The sequence below is a fragment of the Cynoglossus semilaevis genome, chromosome W (genome assembly GCF_000523025.1).
Source record: "Cynoglossus semilaevis isolate Cse_v1.0 chromosome W, Cse_v1.0, whole genome shotgun sequence".
NCBI classification, from domain to species: domain Eukaryota; kingdom Metazoa; phylum Chordata; class Actinopteri; order Pleuronectiformes; family Cynoglossidae; genus Cynoglossus; species Cynoglossus semilaevis.
Genome location: NC_024327.1, coordinates 759,749 through 766,128, shown reverse-complemented (window position 1 = coordinate 766,128; position 6,380 = coordinate 759,749). Strand labels below are relative to the sequence as shown.

Here is a 6,380-nt window from a genome sequence, read left to right as displayed (position 1 = left end):
GCAAGATATTCCATTACGTTAAAGTAATTACTAGTTAAAAGTTGGTTCAGTGAAAACAAAGTCATTTATTGTTTCACGAATATAATAGAATGTTGTATCCTTGTTATTCAAATAGTGTTTCTTTTTAATAAATCCATGCTGTGAAATGTATTAGATTACATGAAAGTTGTGACAAAAGCTAAGGCCATTAGGTTAGTAACAACATTTTGGCTATTGAAATATTGTACATGAGACAGAGAATAAATCCTGCTGTCATGATGATAACACCAGCAAAACGTGTGTCACCTTTATTCTTACCACAGACAGGAAAATAATGCAAACTGCATTTTGTTGCTCTGTACTTGTGACATGTGCAATGACAATAAAGTTGAATTCTGTTCTATTCTAATTGGCAGCATCCCGGCTATCGAGCTAGGGAGGCAACAAACGCTTCAAGCGAACGCCTTGATATGAAAAAAATAAATAAATAATGACAAAGATAATTTCAGGAGCGGCCCCTGCTGTATTCCTCATGAACTGCAAGTGTTTCAACTTCAAGGTTCAGTCTTTGCCCTAGAAAAGCAAGGCGTTGAAAAGGCTGCAGTATGAAAAAGAAAGAGCACCTCCGTCTGGTCAAAAAAGCTTACAGCACCTGGTATTCCCAGGCGGTCTCCCATCCAAGTACTAACCAGGCCCGACCCTGCTTAGCTTCCGAGATCAGACGAGATCGGGCGTGTTCAGGGTGGTATGGCCGTAAGCGAGAGCTGTGGAGAAAAACGGGCTTTTTATAGGCCACCTTTCATTGTGTTCTCACCAGTGGGAGTACAATCTTAGTTCGATAAAAGATACACTCGAGTTCATTGTTTTCAAAACTGCCATTCAAGTTGAGATTTAGTAGCCCTGTACGGGTGGTGAAGTGAGGACTCCTGCTGCTCCGGCTGCTGTTGGGTGACGTCACGCCCCGTGGTTCCTGTCAGTGAATGAATTGAGGTGAACGTTTTAACTGGGCACTTGTTCTGAAAACGATTTCAATGCAAACGAGTAGAGCATTACAAACAAGAGAAGTGCAAGAAGAAGAAAAACTCCAGTACAGTGAGAACATTTTTGTTCATTTGTTTCCAGTGGCGTCACAGATAGTTTGATGAACGTGTAGAGAGTTGGAATAAAATGGAAGCGTAGAGACCGTAGCTCCAATGAGATGAAAGAAAAACAGACACCCCTATTCTATTTATTTCTTTTAAATTATTATTGAATTTATTTTAATGCCTTCCGTCATCTGTTGGCGCTCATATCACTACGCTGCTGTGACATGCTACGCCACTAGATGGCGGATCGCATTTGTGGTATAATGGGAGTCACGCGAACACAGGGAGAATAAATCCTGCTGTCATGATGGTAACACCAGCAAAACGTGTATCTCCTTTATTCTTACCACGGGTCAGTGAATATATACACCCAATCCGGTGTGCATACGATATGCTATGAGTTGAATATGTGACTAAGTAATTAGCTGTGTACATACGAGTGAAAGTAACCGGTTGTTGAGAGAAAGTTGATGTGAAGTGAGTGTGAAGTGTATGCTAAGTGGCCAATGCTAAGCGGACTTGTCTCATGGTGAGTGAAGAAAATCGATGCTGATGTTTATTTTGGAACGTGTTTTGTGCCATCTGTAACTTGTGTTTCTTTTATAAGTTTTATTTGCACACAAATTGATCTTTTTGTTCATTGTTGCCAGAACCAGGAAAACGCTGTTCCGATGTCACAGAGCGGTAGAATTGAGTGACTGTAGGAAGAATGTAGTTACTGTAGTTCAAATGTGCGGCAAGATATTCCATTACGTTAAAGTAATTACTAGTTAAAAGTTGGTTCAGTGAAAACAAAGTCATTTATTGTTTCACGAATATAATAGAATGTTGTATCCTTGTTATTCAAATAGTGTTTCTTTTTAATAAATCCATGCTGTGAAATGTATTAGATTACATGAAAGTTGTGACAAAAGCTAAGGCCATTAGGTTAGTAACAACATTTTGGCTATTGAAATATTGTACATGAGACAGAGAATAAATCCTGCTGTCATGATGATAACACCAGCAAAACGTGTGTCACCTTTATTCTTACCACAGACAGGAAAATAATGCAAACTGCATTTTGTTGCTCTGTACTTGTGACATGTGCAATGACAATAAAGTTGAATTCTGTTCTATTCTAATTGGCAGCATCCCGGCTATCGAGCTAGGGAGGCAACAAACGCTTCAAGCGAACGCCTTGATATGAAAAAAATAAATAAATAATGACAAAGATAATTTCAGGAGCGGCCCCTGCTGTATTCCTCATGAACTGCAAGTGTTTCAACTTCAAGGTTCAGTCTTTGCCCTAGAAAAGCAAGGCGTTGAAAAGGCTGCAGTATGAAAAAGAAAGAGCACCTCCGTCTGGTCAAAAAAGCTTACAGCACCTGGTATTCCCAGGCGGTCTCCCATCCAAGTACTAACCAGGCCCGACCCTGCTTAGCTTCCGAGATCAGACGAGATCGGGCGTGTTCAGGGTGGTATGGCCGTAAGCGAGAGCTGTGGAGAAAAACGGGCTTTTTATAGGCCACCTTTCATTGTGTTCTCACCAGTGGGAGTACAATCTTAGTTCGATAAAAGATACACTCGAGTTCATTGTTTTCAAAACTGCCATTCAAGTTGAGATTTAGTAGCCCTGTACGGGTGGTGAAGTGAGGACTCCTGCTGCTCCGGCTGCTGTTGGGTGACGTCACGCCCCGTGGTTCCTGTCAGTGAATGAATTGAGGTGAACGTTTTAACTGGGCACTTGTTCTGAAAACGATTTCAATGCAAACGAGTAGAGCATTACAAACAAGAGAAGTGCAAGAAGAAGAAAAACTCCAGTACAGTGAGAACATTTTTGTTCATTTGTTTCCAGTGGCGTCACAGATAGTTTGATGAACGTGTAGAGAGTTGGAATAAAATGGAAGCGTAGAGACCGTAGCTCCAATGAGATGAAAGAAAAACAGACACCCCTATTCTATTTATTTCTTTTAAATTATTATTGAATTTATTTTAATGCCTTCCGTCATCTGTTGGCGCTCATATCACTACGCTGCTGTGACATGCTACGCCACTAGATGGCGGATCGCATTTGTGGTATAATGGGAGTCACGCGAACACAGGGAGAATAAATCCTGCTGTCATGATGGTAACACCAGCAAAACGTGTATCTCCTTTATTCTTACCACGGGTCAGTGAATATATACACCCAATCCGGTGTGCATACGATATGCTATGAGTTGAATATGTGACTAAGTAATTAGCTGTGTACATACGAGTGAAAGTAACCGGTTGTTGAGAGAAAGTTGATGTGAAGTGAGTGTGAAGTGTATGCTAAGTGGCCAATGCTAAGCGGACTTGTCTCATGGTGAGTGAAGAAAATCGATGCTGATGTTTATTTTGGAACGTGTTTTGTGCCATCTGTAACTTGTGTTTCTTTTATAAGTTTTATTTGCACACAAATTGATCTTTTTGTTCATTGTTGCCAGAACCAGGAAAACGCTGTTCCGATGTCACAGAGCGGTAGAATTGAGTGACTGTAGGAAGAATGTAGTTACTGTAGTTCAAATGTGCGGCAAGATATTCCATTACGTTAAAGTAATTACTAGTTAAAAGTTGGTTCAGTGAAAACAAAGTCATTTATTGTTTCACGAATATAATAGAATGTTGTATCCTTGTTATTCAAATAGTGTTTCTTTTTAATAAATCCATGCTGTGAAATGTATTAGATTACATGAAAGTTGTGACAAAAGCTAAGGCCATTAGGTTAGTAACAACATTTTGGCTATTGAAATATTGTACATGAGACAGAGAATAAATCCTGCTGTCATGATGATAACACCAGCAAAACGTGTGTCACCTTTATTCTTACCACAGACAGGAAAATAATGCAAACTGCATTTCGTTGCTCTGTACTTGTGACATGTGCAATGACAATAAAGTTGAATTCTGTTCTATTCTAATTGGCAGCATCCCGGCTATCGAGCTAGGGAGGCAACAAACGCTTCAAGCGAACGCCTTGATATGAAAAAAATAAATAAATAATGACAAAGATAATTTCAGGAGCGGCCCCTGCTGTATTCCTCATGAACTGCAAGTGTTTCAACTTCAAGGTTCAGTCTTTGCCCTAGAAAAGCAAGACGTTGAAAAGGCTGCAGTATGAAAAAGAAAGAGCACCTCCGTCTGGTCAAAAAAGCTTACAGCACCTGGTATTCCCAGGCGGTCTCCCATCCAAGTACTAACCAGGCCCGACCCTGCTTAGCTTCCGAGATCAGACGAGATCGGGCGTGTTCAGGGTGGTATGGCCGTAAGCGAGAGCTGTGGAGAAAAACGGGCTTTTTATAGGCCACCTTTCATTGTGTTCTCACCAGTGGGAGTACAATCTTAGTTCGATAAAAGATACACTCGAGTTCATTGTTTTCAAAACTGCCATTCAAGTTGAGATTTAGTAGCCCTGTACGGGTGGTGAAGTGAGGACTCCTGCTGCTCCGGCTGCTGTTGGGTGACGTCACGCCCCGTGGTTCCTGTCAATGAATTAATTGAGGTGAACGTTTTAACTGGGCACTTGTTCTGATAACGATTTCAATGTAAAGGAGTAGAGCATTACAAACAAGAGAAGTGGAAGAATAAGAAACACTCCAGTAGAGTGAGAACATTTTTGTTCATTTGTTTCCAGTGGCATGACAGATAGTTTGATGAACGTGTAGAGAGTTGGAATAAAAGGGAAACGTAGAGACCGTAGCTCCAATGAGATGAAAGAAAAACAGACACCACTATTTCATTTATTTCTTTTAAATTATTATTTAATTTATTTTAATGCCTTCCGTCCGTCATCTGTTGGCGCTCATATCACTACACTGCTGTGACATGCTACGCTACTAGATGGCGGATCGCATTTGTGGTATAATGGGAGTCACGCGAACACAGGGAGAATAAATCCTGCTGTCATGATGGTAACACCAGCAAAAAGTGTTGTTAAGATATTGTAAATACATTTATTCAAATATTAACGATATATTCATTATATTAAATTCCCATATCAATTTATACTGTTTGTTTTTCAATGCTATACTAAAAGCAGAAGTACTGAAGAAAGGTGTGCATGCTGATGGTTTACAGTGGTGTATAGATGGCACTGACTGTTACTTGGAGATAGAGACAGGTCACAGAACCGGCCTGAACCAGTTTCTCTGCCCAAATAATGAGGAAAACAACATAAAAAAGGAAAATAATCCAAAGTGTATTTCTTTGATCTAACCTGAGTTACTGAGCAGAATAGCTCAGCACATGTACATGTTTTCTATTGGTGGAGAATCCTGGTTTGGAGTTTTTGCCAATCAGCGCTCAGAAGTGGTACGTGAACACCACATGGCTGTAAAGGGTTAAGCTACCGACCATTGATGTGTATGTGAAAAAACTGTATTTAAGCTCTGAGCACTGGGGAGTTCCTCAGTGCAGTTCTGAATGTAACCATTGTTCTGCACTCCTTGCTTGCAAGTAAAACTTTTAAAATTTGAGATCTCGTATTTGATTCTTTATTTGATCAGATCTTTATTTGATCTTTATTTGAATTCTTTGTGTGTTAGGAAACTGGGGTATGAACTAACAGCATTTTTTACAGTCCTATCTAACAGAAAATGTTTCCTGACAGGACCCATATTTTAAAAGTCACAAACTTTCACGACCCAAGTCACATTGTACGTAAACTCCTGGGAAACATGATGTGAGATGACCCAAAAAAAAAGAGAAAAACTCTTGCGACCCACCTGAGGGTCTGGGACTCAAAGCCTACTCTGAAATTATGCATTCCCAGTCTGGAATTGATAACCCAATAGACGACTGGCTAAGTAATGTGTTTGGACCATGGAAAACTATAATAATCTCTATACTCACTACATTAATGATTGTGATTACACTGTTTGCTTTCTGTGGATGTTGTTGTATACCTTTTCTGAGAAACATGGCAGAAAGAGTTCTTGAGAAGGCGGTCGGAGCCTACATCTCAGAAACTGACTATCAAAGAGTATCAGGACAAGACCCAGACTATGAGGGTTCTTATGACAATGCAAAGATTGTTGACACTCATGTACGATTCCAATGTTGAAAATCTGTTTAAAATGACATTGTGATGACAAACTTGATGTGTTAACTTTGATAAACGGGGGAAATGTAAATAGAATTTGTATTTAGTTATCAAAGTGTCTCCTTGAATCGCAACCTTAACGTGGTGGAGGGGTTTGAGTATCCGAATGAACCTAGGAGCTATGTTGTCGGGGGCTTAACGCCCCTGGTAGGGTCTCCCAAGGCAAACAGGTCCTAGGCGACGGATCAGACAAATAGCGGTTCAACCCCCCC

General features: G+C 40.3%; 3 non-coding genes across 3 annotated transcripts; all 3 read right to left on the bottom strand.

Annotated features, from left to right (window-relative positions):
* Nucleotides 1-619: 619 nt before the first annotated feature.
* On the bottom strand, nucleotides 620-738 carry LOC112486439 (5S ribosomal RNA). Its single transcript, XR_003048868.1, has one exon. It is a non-coding gene; the product is annotated as a 5S ribosomal RNA (ribosomal RNA).
* Nucleotides 739-2,419: 1,681 nt separating this feature from the next.
* On the bottom strand, nucleotides 2,420-2,538 carry LOC112486429 (5S ribosomal RNA). Its single transcript, XR_003048858.1, has one exon. It is a non-coding gene; the product is annotated as a 5S ribosomal RNA (ribosomal RNA).
* A 1,681-nt stretch (nucleotides 2,539-4,219) lies between these two features.
* LOC112486419 (5S ribosomal RNA) lies at nucleotides 4,220-4,338 on the bottom strand. The gene has a single exon (XR_003048848.1). It is a non-coding gene; the product is annotated as a 5S ribosomal RNA (ribosomal RNA).
* Between the last annotated feature and the right edge of the window lie 2,042 nt (nucleotides 4,339-6,380).